The 22209-nt window shown below is 36.9% G+C and overlaps 1 protein-coding gene across 1 annotated transcript in view; it reads right to left on the reverse strand.

The window, feature by feature from the left end:
* STK32C (serine/threonine kinase 32C) overlaps positions 1–22209 on the reverse strand; it is a 212335-nt gene that overhangs the window by 186745 nt on the left and 3381 nt on the right. The gene's annotated exons all lie outside the window — the stretch shown is intronic.

Consider the following 22209-nt stretch of genomic DNA (forward strand, 5'->3'; position numbering starts at 1 on the left):
GAAGCTGAAGAAACAGTGAACCACCTGGTAAGCTGTTGCAAGAAGATTGCACAGACTGACTACAAGCAGCGGCATGACAAAGTAGCAACAATGGTGCATTGGAAGATCTGCAGAAAATATCATTTGCCTGTAAGCAAAAACTGGTGGGATCATAAAATAGAGAAAGTCATAGAAAATGATAAAATTAAACTGCTCTGGGACTTCAGAATTCAAACAGACAAGCACCTGCAACGTAACACCCCAGACTTAACAATTGTTGATAAGAAAGACAAAAAAAGTCTGGATAGTGCATGTGGCAGTGCCTGGAGACAGCAGAATAGAAGAGAAAGAGCTGGAGAAGATAACAAAATACAAAGACCTACAAATAGAAATAGAAAGACTGTGGCAAAAGCAAGCAAGGGTAGCACCAATAGTCATAAGCGCCTTGGGTTCAATCCCAAAACAACTGGAGCGCCACTTGAACACCATTGGCATTGACAAATTCGCTATTAGTCAATTGCAAAAGGCAGCCTTATTAGGAACTGCTTCCATCCTGCGACGATATCTGTAATACCATCAAACATCCACATCTGCCTATCCCAGGTCCTGGGTAAGGACTCGATAGGTAGACAAAATGCCAAATCCAGTCTGAACATCTGGTTGACTGTGCGATGATCAATAATAGTAAAGTTGGAAGGGACCTTTGAGGTCATCTAGTCCAACCCCCTGCTTAGGCAGGAAACCCTATACCCTTTCAGACAAATGGCTGTCCAGTCTCTTCTTGAAAACTTCCAGTGTGGGAGCATTCACTGCTTCTGGAGGCAAGTTGTTCCACTGGTTAATTGTTCTAACTGTCAGGAAGTTTCTCCTTAGTTCAAGGTTGCTTCTCTCCTTCCTTAGTTTCTACCCATTGCTTCTTGTCCTGCCTTCAGGCGCCTTAGAAAATAGCTTTGACTCCCTCTTCTTTGTGGCAGCCCCTGAGATATTGGAATACTGCTATCATGTCCCCCCTCGTCCTTCTCTTCACTAAACTAGACATACCCAATTCCAGCAGCCGTTCCTTATATGCTTTAGCCTCCAGTCCCCTAATCATCTTTGTTGCTCTTCTCTGTACCTGAATGTAGGAAACATAATCACAGTGGATTCCTTGAGTAAAGACATCTACCACAGGCAGTTGGAAACGAGAAATGGATTCCAAAAATATCATCATGTCCCCAAAAGCATAACAAATCTCTGAATGAAAGCGAAGATTATATACCGAGAAGAAATAAATATTAACTGGATTACATTGTGGCTGATGGAAATATGCAGCCATAAAATTTTATTGATAATATGTACATGCTCAAGCTTTATAATAAAATTGAAGAATACTTTTAACTTTAATTTATAAAACTAGTATATAAATTGATAGCAATAAATAAATAAAAAATATACCGATAGGGAAACTTTAAAGTAAGGCATTATGGCTGCATTTTCTCATCCTCATTAATGTCTTTAAAAAAATCTATTAAAATGACACTCCCTCCTACATTATCTCAAAATACAATGACAGAATATATTTAAAGCCTACAATTCATCCCTTCACCTGTACTGCAAAATTTATAGAGGAAAAAAAAACAGCAAAAAAGTGATTTTTTTTCTTTTAATTTATCGGAAAAGGCAAAAAAATAAAAGATACTGCAATGAGATCTAATCATCTCAACTAATTAATTGACTTCAGTACATTGAAAAATGGTTGAAAAAATATGAAATCTTAGTTTCAACTCCCCATAGCTATTCTCCTAAGAAACTAAGAAAGGAATAAACAAACAGTAGTTCATTTTAGGAAACAAAATGTTGTTACCAAACAATCATGGTTTAAATTAGGGACTGACAAACTTGTATTGGTCAAATGGTCATATTTTTTTTAAATACGTAGCTTTGGATTATTTTCCTCAAATAAATGAACAATGTTTTTGACTTATTTATTTAACTGTTTATCTCATTTTTAGAACATGTGGAGGACATATCACTTTAGGTTATATTTATGCAGAAATACTGAAAATCCAAGAGTTCATAAACTTTTAAGCACCATTGTACACATATTTGGGGCCATAACTTTATAGAATTTGAAAGGACTAGATTTTGGGAAAATAGATACACATTTATTTTAATGGTCTAAAACTTAAACAACTATTTTATTCTGTCTATTTTAAAAATAGGGATAGACAATCGTATCACCAATTACATTTAATGTAATTAATACAATTCACAGAAATTTCAATGGACCCAAAATGATATTTGGGAGCCACCTGCAGTCACTGTTGGTTTACAATTCCTAAATAAATGAGAAATATTATACCATTAATTATTATCACCCTCTATTTCAATGTCTATTTTGAGTCTTTGTAACTTAAAAATACTTCTAAATGTGTTCAGCAGTTCTCATAATCAAGAAATAGTACTGTAGGAGTGGAGTTTATAATACAATTGGTACAATATTGTAAATGTTTTTATGAATTAATATCCCATAAAAAGAAAAATCTGATTACAGAAATTCACTTAGAAAGGCTCTCTGAATTATTTTCTGTTTGTTTTCAAAGAACAGATATTGTATCTGTTTCATAGTCAAAAATACTTTCAATTATGCCTAAAATAGATCAAGTTCCTTCAAGTTAAGCTTCAATTTTGATGACATATTCATATAGATTCTTGGCTTGGATATAGAAAAAGATTTATTCTTGATTTCTTCCTATGTATTTCTGGCCCTAATGTACAATCCTAAGATTCCCTAGATATTGCCATTGAAATACTAATTAGTTCTAACCCTCCTTATTTTCCAAAGGGCAGTATATGATAAGGCAGGGAAGATTTAACAAGGCTGGCCTGGGAAATTCTGGGAATTGAAGTCCACACATCTTAAAGCTGTCAAGGTTGAAAAATACAGTTCACAGCAATCTTCAGAAAGAATACATTAATTTTCAACATGTTAATACAACATAATTGAGATTCTCTTTTACTAACTGAAATTAGTAAAGTTTTTGACAAAGGCGAAGCAAAACATGACGAAGTCCGACGTGTTGGCTCCTCCTACTTTGACACAGGCCTAGACGGCCTCTAAGGGTGGGTGTGGATTCTACATCATCATGCTGAGAAAAGGCGTTCAGGTAAGACAACGCCCCTTCTCCAGCATGATGAGTGTAGAATCCACCGGTGGGACATACCAAAGCCGCTCATGTCCCTACGGGTGGGGGGGAAGAGTCTGGGCTTGTGTCCCACGAGAAGAAACTACTTGCTGTAGCACCCTCCGGCCAAGCGAAGCATCCACAGATGCAAACTTGCCTAGCTTGTAATGTCTAATGAATGACAAAGGAGAGGACTAAGTTGCTGCCCTGCAGATTTCCTCAATGGACGCCTAGGTAGACCAGGCCACTGACGTAGCTGCACTGCGTGTGGAGTGGGCAGTGATGCGTTTAGGGACCGGTAGGGACTGCGAGAGATAGGCACGGGCAATGCATGCCTTAATCCACCTTCCAATGGTCGAAGAGGAGACCTTCTGACCCATGGAAGAAGGTTGGAAAGACACAAACAAAGCCTCTGACTTACGAAAAGCAGAGGTTCGCTTAACATAATAGTGCAGAGCCCTGCGCACGTCCAGCTTATGCCACTGTCTTTCCAGCCTTTGTGATGGATTAGGACAAAAGTCCAGGAGAACCAGATCTTGGGTCCTATGGAACCAGGTATTGACCTTCGGGATGAAGGACGGATCCAATCTAAGGACCACTCTATCCTCAAAAAAGGTACACAGGTCACTCCTGAATGAGAGGGCAGCCAGTTCCGAAATACGCCTGGCTGACGTGATTGTAATCAAAAAGGCTACCTTCAGAGAAAGGAATCGTAGTGAACAAGATCTGATAGGTTCGAACGGTGGCGAAATTAGCGCTTGCAGTACTCATGGCAGATCCCAAGAGGGATAGCGGTGAACCGCCGATGGCCTGGCGTTGGTCGCCCCTTTGAGAAAAGCACTTACTACTGGGTGTTGCGCTAATGGGACCAGATTTTCGCAAGTAAGCATTGTTGACAAGGCCTGCCTGCGGATAGTGCTAGGTGTTAAGCCTTTATCCATACCTTCCAATAGATAATCTAAGATATTGGGAATGGTGACAGACAAAGGCTGGAGTTGGTGCTTAGTGCACCACAGGCAAAAGTTCTTCCACGTGGCATCATACAGTGGGGCAAAAAAATATTTAGTCAGCCACCAATTGTGCAAGTTCTCCCACTTAAAAAGATGAGAGAGGCCTGTAATTGTCATCATAGATAGACCTCAACTATGAGAGATAAAATGAGAAAACAAATCCAGACAATCACATTGTCTGATTTGGAAAGAATTTATTTGCAAATTATGGTGGAAAATAAGTATTTGGTCAATATCAAAAGTTCCACTGAGGACCAAACACTGAGTACAGCCAATTAGTCAGCTACAAATCTATCAACACATCAACCATTTCTGTCATGGCACCTGCCCCCGGAACATCATCCCCCCCCCCGAGATTAGACTTCCCCCAATCCTGCTAGCTATTCACAAGGCATTAAAAACCTAGTTTTGCCATCAAGCCTGGGATCCTGATAGTCTGGGTAAGCCCATTTCTTGGTTGTGGTTATCTTAAATGAGTGCCTTCAGCTGCTATGCTATTTTACATTATTTCCGTTGGTTTTAATTTTGGCTGCCTGGAGTCATGCATATGAGAGGGAGGCTATGTAAATTAAATAAATAAATCTCTTCAACCCAGGTGTTTTTTCCTAACCTATTGTACATGATCAAGGCAGGTTTGGGGCTTTCATACGAAAGAAGATTCCTGCATCACACTCTAGCCATCTCAATGGGTCTTTATGAGAATATCCTATGTATTTATTACAACCCCGTTCTTCTTTATGCAATGGGGATTTAATATAAACAATATTCAATTCTACTATGTTTTCCAAATAGTCAAGGAAATACCCAGTGAGGATCTATACAAATTGCCATTTCCTGTAGCTATAGTGTGAACAAACAAAGCTGTCAAAGCAATATAACAAAATGTAAAAATAATTATGATTGGTTTGTCATGATTCCTCCAGGGGAGTAGGGAAATATAACCATATTGCTCGGCACCTTTTTCTAGATAACATGCTTACTATTTAAACCATCAGTGCTGATCTGTCCTATGCTATTCAATCATTTTGTTTCTTGGAAGATTTTTAATTTATATTATCAACTTTTTTACTGCTGTTTCTTGTAAGCATATTTTGCTTTGTTTTTATGATTAGCCTGTAGTGGCAATATAAACAAAAGACTCGGATTTCAAGCTGTATTAATCACCAGTTAACAGTGCAGTGATGCATAAAAGCCAGCAACTCAAGGGCATATCCTCAGGTTTTTAACATGCTCCTGTGGATCACACAGTGTTCTGGATAAAATGCACTTGAAACTAGCTAATGAGAATTAAACATATTAAATGTCATTTTTTGAGATGGTTCAAAGATTTACAGTGGTTGCAGAACAATAATGGCTTGTATCTGAGCTAGGCAGTAGGCTCTGGACTATAAAATATCAGCATTTAACTTTGTTTAAAAATATTTGTAACCTCTGAGCTTATTCGCTGTTTGACTTCTCAGAGTTACTCAAAATAAAAATAAACTTTCTAATCAGTGCCAAGTACAGAATATAAATACATTTTATATTATATTATATAAATACATTTTCACATACAGGTAGTCCTTGATCTACAATGGTTCATTTAGTGACCGTTTAAAATTATAAGTCACTGGAAAAAGTGACTTATGATGATTTTTCACACTTATGCCCATTGCAGTATCCCCATGGTCACTTGATTTACATTCAGATATTTGGCAACTAGTTCATATTTATGACGGTCTCAGTGTCCTGGGGTCATGTGATCATCTTTTGCGATCTTCTGGCAAGCAAAGTCAATGGGGAATCCAGATTCATTTAACAACCATGTTACTAAATTAATAACCGCAGTGATTCACTTTACAAATAAAAGTTGTAAAATGGGGCAAAACTCACTTAACAAATTTCTCACTTAGCAACATAAATCCTAGGCTCAATTGTGGTTGTAAGTCGAGGACTACCTGTATATTTAAGGTGGTAATACCTCAGTCTCTTTTTTTTAACTACATTTTCTCATGATTGAAAAAAAAAATTGAGAATGTACATTGGATCTTCTACATAAATATGGCACTCCGTGGGTAGAAAGTTTAGATGGAGATAAACAGTCAAACGTTTGCCTTCACTGGGCTTAAAATTTCTCATTAGGTAGGATTATACTGTATTGTTGTATGTGCATGTACTATTGTTTGTGATGTACATATGACTTTATAAAAGACAGTTTCTTAACAAAATCCTGAGATCCTGAGGTTGCTTGTTATTTTTAAAATCAACATCAATGTTTAAAGCATCCAAAACCAGAAACAAAAAAGCAGGAACAAAGAATTCCAGCTTTGCTGAAATAGTACTTAATATTACTTATTTCAACAATTTTCATGGAGACTGAGCCACAATTTCCTATATTTTCTAAATAAAGATGCACAGAAAAATAGAAATACAAGTTGCCCACTATCAGTGATTTGGTAGTCGCAAAATGATAAATAATTACATGCATCTAAACAAGCAGATTTCTACTTATTCCCTTTCTCAGAATGGCCCTAAATCATAGACTTCCTTCAGATATGTAGTTTTCAGGGTTAATGTCATATTACATTCTTGGGCAATTCAGAACATTAGTACACAATGGAATTTAATAAACACACTTTTATTTTAATGCTGCCTTCTGCATAACAAATTGAAAGAAGTGAGTCAGCAAATAGTTATATATGTGATGCACATTTCATGGTAATGCTCCAAATCAGAGCTGAGCTGTATTAATTGAGTCTGAAGTAACCAGAATACTGAAAACAGCTAAAAGGTTGAACTGATTCAGACATTTAATGAACTTTCATTATAAGGGAAAGCTCTCAGAGACATTTCAGTGTTGTTCAGTTGTCATGGTAGTGATTTGTGGGTGTGAGCAATATGTGCTGATACTAAGTGTGAAACTTTTGTAACACATTTGCCATCCAGTGCTTCGAAAGTGTTCATGCTAAATAATGAAGAAGCTGCACTTGCAAGGAAAAAAAAATCTGTCCAATTTCTAACTTTAAAAAAGTTCCATAGAATCTACGAAGTTCAACCCATTTGGAAAGCTTATTATCTATTCCCTTAAAATCTATTTCCTCCACAGATAATTTAATTATGTTGATGTCATCAAATTTTATTTTTCTCTGTCAAATGAGGAAAAGGGGCTGTGGAAATTCTAAACTTGTCCAGATGCTGTGATCAACTGATTGCAGGCAAACATGCTAAAACTCAGTTTATTCAAGATAGGAGGGTAAATCAATCCATGTTTAAAAGTACAGTAAATGATGAATGGGATCTTATTCCCTCTGAAGGATAAAGAAGGGAATATATAATAAAATGTCCCAGGTAAGAAAAAAACAAATAGATCAACAAGAATAACCTACAAATCTAATAACACCAAAATCTAAAATAAGTCATAATGAAATATAACATTCATGGAAATGATTATTTCTTTAACAATAAGCAACTTTAAGAAAATCCAGAAGGAAAAGGAGATCATCAGCAACAGCTTCTAAAAAGTCAGTAAGTATCGGGCCCATAATTAATTGTGATCTTGATGTAGCCTGGGAAAGGATCTGAATTCATATCAGAGACCACAGAAAATTCAAACCACCTTTAAGCATTGCAGTCCTAAACTAGCTGTTCAGTATTTCAAATTGTCAATATATTATGCATCTTTAGGAGGAATCATGCAGTCCAGCTTTTGTTAGAAATACTAGCAGGAACATAAAACTACAAGATTATCATAGCATATATTTATCTGTTACTGCAGAAGAAATTAGAAAGAAGTCAGGAGAAATAGGTCTCAATGTGACAACTCTATTGACTGAAAGTATTCAAAACCAAATTGCAATTAACTACACCTTACTTCTTAAGGTTCTTTGTAGTATGTGGCATAGCAGCTCCAAAAATATTCAAACCATGCATTTCTCAGAGCAATTACCATGAAAATCAACAACTATGTGCTGTTTGTGAGCTGAAATACTGTATGTAATCTTTAATTATGTATGTTTAAGTTCATTAGCCCATGACTGACAGTATTTATTATGATTCTAATTACTGGAAGGAATTTGCCATTATCAGGGCCACATTAATATTAATATTGGGAAATGGTATTATGTAGGCAAAGAGTTCTTTTTTTACTGAATGTATGGTTCTGGCTCCATCTACCTCTAACTTCAACCCTACCTACTGTTTTTTAGAATAGCACATACAATGAAATCTTATTTTAATGGATTATTTGGATAAGGGGTGTCCCTATTTACATTCATCAAGCATGTAACACATATGAAAAATGGCAGGGTTTCAATTATACCAAGATTGCCATTTTGATTTAACTTCCTAGGTCCAGTTGCATTTTCCCTACCTCTTTTATTTCTATCATGAATAAAACCAATTAATTTCTAAACTAACAGATGCAGAGCAGGTTGAGACTTGTTTTTTAAAGCAAAACAATAGAGGTTTGTTGGCAGCAAGACTTTTTTTTAAAAAAAAAGATAACTACCAGCATTTTGTCACATCCTTGACTTTGCTTTTACAGCTTGTCTTTTAATAACATTTCAAATAGAACTTGTAAAAAGAACCCTCTAGAGCTTCCAAATATTTACATTAAAGGACTATAACCAACAGCTCCCTCCCAAAACCCTCTTTGTCTCCTCTTGTGTTTGTTTCACCTAAACTACAACAAAGGTGTCAATTAGACTGTCAACAGGTCTGCATGTTGATCTCATCAGTTTCAGCTGATGTCATAATAACTATTATTTAAATTGTACCAACTTTTTGTACTAGAAGAATCAAACATTAATCTTTCATACACTGAGGGAAAAGAAATTATCTCTAGCTCAGAGTTGAACTGTGGAGGTGTTCTCTGAATTTGTTTGTTTAATTGCAGACATTTCATTATCCAGCTAGGTAACATCATCAGTGCCCAGAGCTCAATTCTACCTGTGTATATTCAAAACGTCCAGGAAGTTCAACCCGTCATACTTCCAACTTGTATTATCTCAAGTTGGAAGGCAATCTTTGAAGGCCAGATGATACATCTGGAATGTTGGAAGCGTTCCATGGATGTTCTCATAAAATGGCTTCCAAGGGGTTTGAAGCTACTTGAACATTTACCACAAAATGTTCCTGAGCAGTTGCTCTCATCACCTCTTTCAACATTCCAGGATGAGGTCTTACAATTGTAGTATACAGTATCTTTGTTTTATTTTCTAAATAGGTAGAAACATTTCCAAACCAAAAAATTAGAATGCAATCACCTAGTATTTTTAATTTTCCTTGAATGTCTACTGATTTTTACTGGGAAGGCTGTATTTTGTCAGCTTTATATTTTTTTTATTTTTTTAAATTAAGAACATTTTTAAACATTTAAAATTTAGTAAGGATAGGGAATTTAAAGGGCAACATGGAAAATTACCTTGGAGACTCTGAAGCCTCTGGGCAGTAGTGGATAGAATCCTAAAACTAGTTCTAAACATACCACTAGGAATCCTCAATTCTTCATTGAACTCTGTGAGAAATACTTTTGAATAAATTTTCTTCCTACCCAGAAATTATACTAGCTAAATTCAATAAAACTAATCCCTTAGTTCCTCAGTAAGTATATTTCCCAGTTTTAGAGCACATTTCTGTAAGAATATTTCTGTAGCAAGTGCTAATTTTGCAAACAGGAAAACTTTCCTCTATTTCAATGAGCTTTATATAGAAGCACATGAACTACTTTCTCATTCAGCATTATTTTTATTGGCCTAAACCTAGATTAGGAAGAAATACTTAGAAAAGAATATGGAGCAAAAATTGGGAAAGGAGTTTGCCAAGGGACTATATGTCGTCTTTTTAATTTATATGCAGAACACACCAAGAGACGTGTGAGAAAAGCTGGAATTAAAATTGCTGGAAGAATGATTGATTACAAGGTATGATGATATTACTGTTCGATATCTGAAAAGTGAGAGAAACTTCAGCAGACTCTTGCAAGAAATGAAAGACAAGAGTACAAAGCCCGATTTGATGCTTTGCATTAAAACAAACAAATCTGAAATTAAATCAACTGCTTGTGCAAATCCAGTAGAAATACTGGACTGATCCCATCAGTAAAGCAGCAGCATCTTATGGGACCCAGAAGATTTGATTTCTTTATAGCTACACTTGCCCGTTGCAACTGCATCCAACCCAGCCCCCTGGCGTCTGCTTGATCCTGTTCCTGCTGAATTCTGGAAGCCTTGAAAAGCTGACGCTTCCCACAGGCACGATAACCTGCAACCCTGCTTATTGTGTAATTGTGATCCAGCAGAGTTTGTTTCTCCTTCTCAGCACAGCTGCTTTTTTTTTCTTTCGGTTTCTGCTTTTCAGGTGTTATTTCTTTTTAAATCTTCTATAAGCTGCCCATTGTTGTTGGCCTGTGAATAGCCTCAGAAAATGGCTCAATAAATTTAAAAATAGGTGAAGAAGTTGGGGAAGTAGTTTTCTCTTCCACAAAGAAGGTGAAACAAAGAGAGGCTGCCTGTAGAGATATCACATTATTAGCTACAGTGTGTACTGTCGAGCCTATGTCCTTCCCACGTATGTCGTATGGTTGTGAAAACAGGACCAGAAAGGTTGAAAGAAGAGAATATGGATATCCTAGAAGGTAGTGTTGGAGGAAAACCCGGGTCGCACAAAAATAGGATAAAATTAATTAAATGGAAATGGCACACAATCAAAGCAAAGCAAAAATTGGACAGCTCACTTAACAGCACCAGTAATCAAGCTAAAACTTAAATGTTTAGGATAAACACCTAAAGAAGAGACTTTTTGGGAAAAAATCAAAGGTAATTGAAAAAAAGGTGCATAGATACTATCATTAATATTAGGATTGTGAGCTTAATAGAATTCCAAAAAGTAGTTGCTGATAGGCATTTCTGTCATTCATATATATATTCATTCATTCATTCATAATAGAGAACATCAGACACATACCAAAAGGACTGTGTTCATATAACTTTCTTACTCAGCTCCAATACCAAGCTTGATTAATGCTAACTTTGGTTACATCAGTCAGTCATCAACCTTGTACAGCATACCACCCGATTCCCCAAAATGGGTGACTCACAGCAGTCAAAACAAGGAAATTACAATCAAATCTACTAAACAGAATAACAAAAATAGGTTAAAAGATGAGAAGAGAAACAGGCCAGGTCTTCACAGCTCTTTGGACTCAGCATGCTTTGATTAGTTTATTCCAAGTGTAAAAATTCTCTCATGATAAAAAGTAAAAGGTTTATATAAATTAAAGGTAAAGATTTCCCCTGTTCATTTATGTCCAACTCTAGGGGGCAGTGCTCATCTCTGTTTCTTAGCCATTGGGAGCCAGCATTGTCTGAGGATGCTTCCATGGTCATGTAGCCAGCATGACTGTACACTGAGGCGCACAGAACGCTGTTACCTTCTCACCAAAGTGGTACATATTTATCTACTCGCATTTGCATGCTTTCGAATTACTAGGTAGGTAGAAGCTGGGGCAAGTAACGGGAGTTCACCCTGTCACACTGCACTCAGGTCTTGAACCCAAGCTGCCAGCTGACAAGCTCAGCATCTTTAACTGCTAAGCCATCGTGTCCCCTAATATAAATTAGGCCATTACCAACTCTAGGAAAAAAAGAAACTATATCTTCTGCCTAAAAGAAATGTCTTGCTAACTCTTTACTATACAAACAATGGGCAAGAGAAAGATGTGCAAGAAACGTGAGCACTAGTGCTCAAAGCTTGCATTTGACATATAACCATTGTTGGAATTCCTTTACATGGTTTCATAGTTCTATTCCAATAAAGATCTGAGTTTCTGAGTTTTGAGAAATATATATTTGCACTTATTTGCCTTGTCAGCTGTCCTAGGTCTGACAGTGTGAATCTGGAAAATGGATGAATGCAATAACCAGGTCAGCCATGTTTTGTGAACACAGCCGTACAATTAAAACTTGTAATCATTGACCTGTATTTACTTGAATGTAACTTACATTCAATTGAACTAAGTACATTGATTCCAAGCATTTTTATTAACTGTCTCTCTAGCAAGCAATACCCAAGATAGCGACTCAGTTTAAACAATGTCAACAATCTCTTTAAGGATCAAACTCTCTTAAAGTGGTTTTTGCATCATTTAAAAATAATTTTAACATTTAAATCTTTGGATAGACTATATTCTAAGATATAATAACTTATTAGCAAATAATCTTTATTTTTCATCTCCCCACTTCCCTTTTAAAAAATGAGGGGTGGAAAGAAAAATCACAGCCTTGCTCATTTTCATGATATGACCTTATTCACTCTGAACCTTGAGTTAAAAAAAGAAGTTTTGCATTGAACATCACTAGTAGTGTTCCTTGGTCATTGAAGAGTCCAGCCATGCATTAGAATCCTGATCTAAGGTAATCTAAGTGATTTGGACTAGAGATCCTATACTCCTTGACTACCGATTATATGAACAGAAGTGGATGCAAGCTGTCATCCAAACAATCTGTAGGTCCAGGATATCTACTATAGTTTCCTATTGCTGGACTAGAAGAACAATGATATAAAATTATGGCTTCTACTGATTTTAATAGGTCTTACATGACCATTTTTTCTAGATTTGATTTCAGCACAGATCAAAAAGGTACAAAATTCACTGGGACAACTGTTTCCAGCTGGATCATGGTGAGTGTCAGGCAGTTTCCTTCCATTATCACTAATGGAATGATAACCTCATAAAGAGGGTTTCAAGATGAAAGGCATGACAAAAGCAATTTATGTCATAAATTTACCAACCTTCTTGAAGATACAGTCTATAGTGATTAAAGATTACATTTTTCAAAGGGGAAGGGGAGAAAATCAAAACCTTACCCAATATTTTTTCAACACAAATTTCATGAGAATGGAAACAACATGATGACAGCTTAAGTATTTCCTTATAGCTTCTAATAAAATTCAGTTGTGACTGCACTGCCATATTTCAAATGCTGCTTACAGATTTTAAGAGCCTTCGGGGTCCAATACAACTCCTGAAGCCCAAAGTACTCTAATGTGTCAAAAATAGTAGAAAACAAATGTATTCCAAGTATTTCAGACAATTCTTAGTGCATGGAATGTGTAAAGGGGCATAATTTCCAGGTCATATTTTAATCTTTTCATAAATTCACATTGGTTTTTTTTTTTTTTTTTTTTGCTGGTTCTGTTTTTATTTTTGCTTTTTTGAGCCAAGAAGAGAACTGGCACTTTGGCAGAAAACATTTGAATTACTGCCACTTCATATGGCTGCCTTAATCAAGTCAAAAACAGTAGCTATGTATTCAGTGGAAACTTGTACTTGATAGCAAGTGCTTCACACTCGTTTTTTTGTTAAAAAAATATTTGTGAAAACACAGCCCTTCCTCCTTCTTTTCCATTAGAATGTAACTCTGGTCTTTGAATGAACAGAGGCATATTCTAATCTAAACCAACATTTCTATTATAATATGATCAAGACTGACTTCCTCCCATGATTCAGCTTATTGCTAAGCTGATTCATGAAGGAATCACCTGATGAATACATAATCAAATACTCATTAATGCATTTGAACTTTCTGAAACTTACTCAATCAGTGGAGAAATGCAATCAAAATGTGAAGTCTTTTTTGGTCTGAGGAAACATTCCTTGCTCTTTTGGAGAGGTATTCCTAAGGATTTGGATTTAGTTTCCTTTTATTATTTTTCTTATCACAACAGAATATTGGAACAAAATCACATAAGAGATCTCAGAATTTTTGCAGTCTGCATGTCAACCTGTTTCTCTATCAGAATAACTTTCTGAAAAATGAACCCAATGGAGCCCCATTTTAAAGACAACCATATTGTGTAGTGGTTAAGAAGCTGGACTAAGAATGGGAGACCCAGCTTCTATTCCACCCAACTATGGGAGCTCAGTGGATAATGCTGGGCAAACTCTCTGTCAGCCCATTGATGTAAGCAAAATAAGAAGACAGAGCCCTACGTATGCCTGTGTAGAGGAGATGGTCCTGAAGAAAGAATTTAACAGCTGTTACATAAAAACTATTTTGACCCCGGAAGGGAGGAATGAGTGAGAAAGAAACTCAAAACTGCCTTGCCTCAATTCTTTTTTGTATAAGAGACAAGAGAGAGAATCTCTACCGGGTTTTCCAGTTACTATTATATTTTTTAACAATAAAGTAGACTTCCAGTAGTTCTAATCATGTTTGTTTCCTGACCAGGTGCAACATAAAGAGTTGACATCCACCTTGAACTCTTAAAAGATCAATATAAGTCAAATAATTATTAATACAGTTAGTATAAAGGGATAAACCAGCATGCTGGCTGAGGAATTCTAGGAGTTGAAGTACATACATATTAAAGTTGCTGACCTTGAGAAACCTTGAGAAATGCTGCTGACAGCTCCACACTAAGCCCACTTCCCTCTGGGTCGTATGACCTTAAGTGACACATAAAAGGCATGCCCTCTGCTTCCCAAAGAGTGAAGGAACACGAGACGAAAACAGAAACACATACGGAGGCTCGACATAATGCTTCATTACCCAGAAGAAACATCACTGTTAATAAACTTGTTAGAAAGAATTCAAGAATGCTCTGCAAGCTATCCTTAATTTTATTTTTTTAAAATAAAGAAACAATTTAAAAAAAAACAGTTAAGTCTGAAATTCTGTCTTTTGCTTAGGGTTCAATGAATATCCTTAGTTCAAGACTGGAGTTTTAAGTATTTTGCTAAGCCTGAAAGTAGTCTTAATTGCATGCTTCTAGAGATGAAACCCATGTGCTAGACTGCTAAAGATTAAAGGAAGCTTAGGGAAGGCACCCTCGCATCCTCTGCCTGTATGAGATGGATTTCCACATATCCAAGTCCAGAGTTATATTAAAGATATAAGTGGTGGTAAAGATTATATTTGAAATTGCTAACAAGGACAACTGTTCTCCCTACTGGAATGAAGATGCAAATGCTATTATTTTGTCTGTCCTTTAAGCTCCCCTGCCTTTTTCTCAAAACTATTCTCCAGGCATTGGAGACTTGTATGAGGAGGAAAGGGCTATCCACAAGAGGTTGCATTTTCTGCTCAGGCAAAGCCACTCGTTTCATAAGCCCACCTCAAAATATATGTCTTTTACATTATGCATTATATTTATTCTCGATCTTTCTCATCAGCCTCTCATTTTACAGGCTCATCTTCATTTCAGTGCATCATGTAACTTCAAAACATGTTCACACAATTTCTGCTTTTATCCAGAGAAATGATTAACCTTGATCAATAACTTGAGCCAGTGGTTCTTTGATATTTAAGGTTCCCCAGATTACCAAATTCTTGGTCCCAACTGGGATAAGGAGGCAGTGCTTATTTCTCCCTCTGAGTCAAAATCAAAGGTCCTTCCTTCTTCTGACTACTTTATAATACATTAAGAACTCAATGACATTCACTTTAGAGGTGATATTCAGGAACAAGTAAGGTAGTCCTTGAATTATGACCACAATTGAGCCCAAAATTTGTTGGTAAGTGAGATATTTGTTAAGTGAATTTGCTCCATTTTATGACTCTTCTTGCCGCAATTGTTAGGTGAATCACTGCAGTTGTTAAGTTAGTAATACGGTTGCTAAGTGAATCTGGCTTCCCCATTGACTTTAGCAAGAGCAAAAGTACTTGGGCTTATATATCACTTCACAGTGCTTTTACAGCCCTCTCTAAGCAGTTTACAGAGTCAGCCTATTACCCCCAACAATCTGGGTCCTCATTTTACCGACCTCAGAAGGATGGAAGGCTGAGTCAACCTTGAACCAGTCAGAATCAAACTGCTGGCAGTCGGCAGAATTAGACTGCAATACTGCATTCTACCACTGTGCCACTATTTTGCTTGTCAGAAGATTGCAAAAAGTGATCACATGACCTCAGGACACTGCAACCATCATAAATATGACTCAATTGCCAAGTGTCTGAATTTTGATCACGTGAACAAGGGGCTGCTGCAACGACAGTGTGAAAAACAGTCATAAGTCACTATTGTAAGTCAAGGACAACCTGTATAGCCTGAAAGAATCTAGAGACTTGCAGGGGAGGTATGATGAATTGAAGATTTCTCCCGAAAGCAGAGCTGCTGACTCTGGCAAAGATCAAGTAACTGGAGAGTAAATAAGTTCCTTGGAATTTCTCCACATAAGGAGAAGACTGGAGATTACCTACTTGTGATCCAAACAGCTGCTCCATGCAAGGAGACCACATGACCATTTTCTGAATATTTGAGTGCCAGGAGACAATGGGATCAGCCATCTTGTTCGCAACCACGGCAGAGTTTTCAAAGGACACTAAGTCCACAAGCCTCACTTTCTAATCACTTTCAGAAATTCCCTATTAACTATGTTAAAGCTATTTAGAGATTTTTGGAATTACAAGGAAAAAATATAAGCCTGTTCTTGATATCAATTAATACCGGAACTTACAGAATGAAAGGAAACATCATAACTTCAGAAATGTTAAAGATCTTTGAAGAATAGAGCTACAAATTAGTAAGTACCATATCAACACTATCAATAATGATGTCTGGAATTAATATAATCACTGACTTTTTTTCTCACTACAGATGAGAGAGCACGAAAGTCAGAATGAGGAGGAAGGAACAGCAGCAGTAAAAACAGCTTGTATATGGCAACTCATACAGAAAGGTTATTTGTAAATGATATTTGTAACTGAATGAATGATTGATTGATTACATGCCTTCAAATCATTGTTGACTCTTAGCAACCACAAAAGTAGATTTTCACTAAGAAAATGAATGCAATATTTTGTAATACTATCTGTAACACACAGTATTAATTTCCAGCAAATAAATAAACAAGGAGGTTTAAGAACTGGATTTTTTTCAGTCATAGATGGCATTCCTTGGCCTATAAGACAGCTTTCTTTTCAAAATGCTTAGTAAATGTTTTTGAGAACTAGAATCAGATATATGTATATAAAAATCAGGATCTTTGTGGAGCGCCTGATACAATACAAGCTAAAAATAAATACTTGCCAAGATGAAGTGTGTTGTAGTTTTGGAGACAACACCAAATCTCACACCACAGATGTAAACAAGCTTTTTAGTTTCCGTGAAATATAAAGGATGTTTAATTACCCGTTCAGTTATTGCTTGACAGTGAATTCTTTGGAGCAATTCAAAGGTCAAAGCATCAAAGAGAAAAATATTAAATAATCAAGCAGAACTCTGAGAAGTAGATTAGTCAAGGATGCCTCATCTCTTCTTCGTAATCTGTTAAATTCAGCAGCCTCTGTGCTCTACTCCAAGAGTTGGAATATGAAATAAAGTCATATTCACACTCAACTACTGTATAATTTATCAAAACTGGAAAGCTACTTCAACATTTTCATCCTATGTATTACAGGGAGAATTTCATCCCATATTGGCCCATATCAGAATGCAAATTGAGGATAGATTTAGGCCAAGGAAGCTTACAACTTTCTCCTTTGTAGCCACAATATACTGTGTCCTTTTTGCATAGGAGAAGCTAAATGCTCTCGGGGATCTTAGCCCATTTCTGGATTTAGTGTGCATCACAAAGTCTATTACAGTTAATGCAAGTTACATACATACATACTGTGGGAAGAATCCAGAGAAACAAATATTTTGGGAAATATTAAAAAGGCAGAATATATTTCCCCAAAGGAATAATAGAGAAGATCTTTAAAAAGACAAACCAGCCCCCAGAAATCAGCCCCAGCCTCTAGGTCAGGCATGTCAAACTGCTGGCCCATGGGCCAGATGCGTCATGCTGAAACCACGCCAACCCCATTGCCGGCAATGGGGAAAAAGCCCCAATATGTCACGCAATGTCACATGATGTCGTGAGTTTGACATGCCTGCCCTAGGCAGAGGCCAGCTTTTAGAAATGCAAATTCAATAATCCATTCAGGAAGGTTGGGGCCAGAAGCTATGAGATTAGGAAGAGAAAGACCTCTAAAATCTACATACCCCACCCAAACTCTAAAAGACATGACCTTTGGGGACATAATAGGATTAACTCACCAACACCAAAAGGGCACACTCAGACTCAGGTTAAAGTACATGACACAGGAAATACAAAGTCTCGAACAGGAAATAACCTCAAGAGCCCCAGAAGGTATAAAAACCCACCATTCCTAGCAATATGTGGTCAGCTTTCCCACAGTCATGCTTCTGTCTGGCCTTGCTCTTCAATAAACTCCAACATTCTTTCTAAAGTAGTCTCCATTTTGTTTATTCCCAGCTTGAACTGGACTCCGATGAGTCTTTCTACATGTATACATTGGTGCTCAGGTCTAGCACCATTGTAACATGGCTTCCTAACTAGCACTATTTAAAGAGTACCAATCATATTAGTAGCAGACTATCTGTTGGACATCTCAAAATCTGGCTTTCAACAAGGCTGAACTATTCTAGGCACGACAGACATCCCTAGTTAATTGTCCAGACTACTGTTATGAGACATACAGCTTCTTGGATTCCAAATACGAAAAAGCACATAAGTGACATAGGGAAACATTTGTGCTGGTCTTCCAAACTTGCAGCAGCCTCAAAAAAAAAAAAAAAAACTCTGAGGAATTAATTTTTTAAAAATTAAAAATTTCACATCACCTGGGTTCAGAGACTTACACTAATCCATTTTCTTTATCAGCCCTTCAGGTAGTCAGAGAAGAAGCACCGACCTTGAGTACTAATGCTACCTTTATTGTAAGGTTACATTAACAGAATCTTGCAAGTCTTGAAAGTACATCACTTCCCCCTCATCTTTTCTAGGGAGGGTCTTTTCTGAGATGTTTGACATCCCCCTATTCCTTCTGGAGACTCAGCTGCACTTGTCTGATCTTTGCCTAATCTGTGGCTCCTCCTTCTCTTTCTCAAGAACATTGTCACAAATCATTAGTCTTGTTCCTGTTGACTAGAAATGTTCTAAGGAGGCCCAGATAGCATATTAATGAATTAATTAAGACTCTGGGCATCGACAAGGAGATTATACAAAGACTTTATAGAGCTTCGTGTAGCCTCTTAATGAGGAAGATAGGCAGATGTTGTTTAATTTCAGAGATAGACCATCTTTTTTTTTTTTTTTGAGAACTTAAGGCAGTATACATGAGTGTCCCCACAAAACAATCTTGTAAGATAGTTGGGTGAGGAGAATTACTACCTCAAAGAAATCAAGTGAGTTCTTCAACCTTGTTTTAAATGGCTTGTTAAAAGTCAGTCCCCTACTACAATTCTTTCTAACTGTAAGCTTGCTAAACATCTTAGCTTCTGGCTGCCTACAACAAACTGCAGAACCATTAATGCAAATTTAAAATAGCCTTCCCTATGTCCTTCAGATATTTTGGACTACAACTCTACCATACCAGGTAGTTTTCCATCGTAGCTAGAACTGGTTGACACCAGGCTGGAAAGGCTTATTTAGAGTCTCTATTGCTGATGTTTTAGTGCAGGTAACATTTCTTTTTTTTTTTTTTTTTTTTTGAGGATGCTGCAAGTTTGGAAGACCAGCACAAAGCATCTGTTTTCCCCACTTTACAGATGGAAACCGCAACAAGAGCTAACATTTTTTCCAGACAAGGACCCTCTAGTGCTCTGGTGAATTGTTTTTTGGAATTGGGCTAGAAGAAGAATTATAACTGCAGTTACAAAAAATATATAATCTGTTGCATCCTCCACTGTAGTATTACTATAAAAATAATGCTCTTAATGCAATGGGATTTGGCTCCAAGTACAGATATAACTGCAACTGCTGAACTATAATGCACCTCATGGATTTTTTGGTTTAAATCCTACTCTGCTTTCTGAACTGCCTTCCTTCCCGTCACCTGCATTCACCCTTTAACAGTTATTGTGCTAAGTACACATCTCAAAATGTTCCTCTTTAAAAGGTACACCTATTTCAAATGAAGCACTGTAGTCTCAACAGAGATTAATAATATTTTCCACTGATTTAGAATGGCTAGATACCAACGGAGATGAGGAAGGTAGAATTTTAAATAATACATATAGATCTGTTCAAAAAGTAGCCAGTGACCAGCTTCTCAGTTACATATTGCTCTCAGAAGTCCCTCCTGGTTGATTGGCTCCTAGTACAGGTAGTCCTTGACTTAACAAGAGTTCATTTGGTGACTGTTCAAAGTTACAATGGCATTGAAAAAAATGACATGATCATTTTTCACATTTACAACCCATGCAATATCCCCATGGTCACATGATCAAAATTCAGATGCTTGGCAACTGACTCATATTTATGACAGTTGCAGTGTCCTGGAGTCAAGTGATCAGTTTTTGTGACTTTCTGACGAGCAAAGTCAATGGGGAAGCCAGATTCACTTAACAACTATATTCCTAACTTAACTGCAATGATTCACTTAACAACTGTTGCAAGAAAGGTTGTAAAGTGGGCTAAATCTCACTGAACAAATGTTTCACTTAGCAACATAAATGTTGGGCTCAATTGTGGTCCTAACTCGAGGACTGTCTGTATATAAGTGAAAACATGTATTGCTTGCATTCATTTTGTTACCACCAATTGAAATAGCATTTTCCGTACTCTACAGCAAAGTCAAACCCTCCATGAACAGGATTTTCTCCTCCCCTTGCTCTGGCTCACTCAAAAGAAGCAGATTGGGGTTCAAAAATATGTTAACAGCCCAGAGAGGGCAGGCTAAGTGCAATTAATTCCATTTATACACTAAGTAACAACCCAGCCAGGTTGTTAAGATGACAGATGTCCAACTCAGAAAAGACTGAGATGTAACAGTTTGTTAGGAGACATCATTTGGACATCATCCAGACTAAACAAAAGAAGGGGGAAAGCAAATAGTAAGTATGGTTACTGACTGAGGGTTTCTTTGGCTGAACATATCTGAAACCTAAAATTCTGGATTTTCTCCATTGGATCCTTCTTAAAAATCAGGGTGTGATTGACATTAAATTGCTATGTAGGCTATTATCAACTTGATAAATAAATAAAAGATCTCTATCTGTCTCATCTATCGATAGTTCCTTCCTAACGCATGTCTGGTAAAAGGAAACACTTTCCTATGTATAATGAACTGCGATTTTTGAAGAAACAAAAATAGAAATTGTCTCTGCATCTATGGAGTACTTATGCACCATAATTACGGCATAGTAAACTTGAGGCAGCAGCAGTAAAAATACATCAACTATAAAATTTTACAGTCTCTTCAAGCTGAGTTGTGGTTACATATGGGTGCAGGAGCTGAAACAATATTAAGGCATTTTGATATATTTTGTTTAATTGGGGTATCTCTGCCATATTATTATGATGAGAACCCTAAAAGTCACTCCATGTCATGATAGAGATAGGAAACTGGTTTCTTTTGGGGGGGGATGTTCTTTTTATACTTTGTTTTTCTTTACATTTTTTTCTCTTTTTTCCCCTTTTCTTCTAGTTGTTACTTTTTCTTGCTCTATTTAAAAATATTTGTTTAAAAAAACATCCAAAGAGTCATTTCTGCTCTCTAAATAGGCTTTTTTCATATATAATGAATAAACCTGAAATATGTTTCCTGATGTAGACCAGCGGTCCCCAACCTTTCCGGCTTCACAGATCGGCAGCAGCAGTGGGCAGGGGGGGGAGGGGATGTTTTCGTGTGTGTGCTCATCACTTGCACAAATGGATCTTTGCCATTCACTGCTGCTTACGTGGTCCAATTCACAATGGGCCGTGAACCGGTACTGGTCCACAGCCCAAGGGTTGGGGACCCCTGATGTAGACCATTTGAAGGATTATGCATGCTTACTCTGAATCCTTTTGCAGATCCTTGGTTAAATTGACAGCTCACTCTTAAACAGAATTGAGAGATTCTATTACAGACAATTGGAATTTATGGCCCTACCTTCTTTCCAGATTTTATTAACGTTTCCTTGACCTCTGCAATGGAAAGTTCAGCTTATTTGGTTGAATGAGACAATATCTCACCAGTGTAAAGAGTATGGTTCCTGATTTGTAAAATAAAAATAAAACTGAATACTTTTTGAACTATCAACTTACATAAGCTGACGGTCAAGATGCCACACTATTCACACAAATC

The sequence above is a fragment of the Crotalus tigris genome, unplaced genomic scaffold, assembly GCF_016545835.1.
Source record: "Crotalus tigris isolate CLP2741 ecotype Arizona unplaced genomic scaffold, ASM1654583v1 scf7180000017678.2327064, whole genome shotgun sequence".
Classification (NCBI taxonomy): domain Eukaryota; kingdom Metazoa; phylum Chordata; class Lepidosauria; order Squamata; family Viperidae; genus Crotalus; species Crotalus tigris.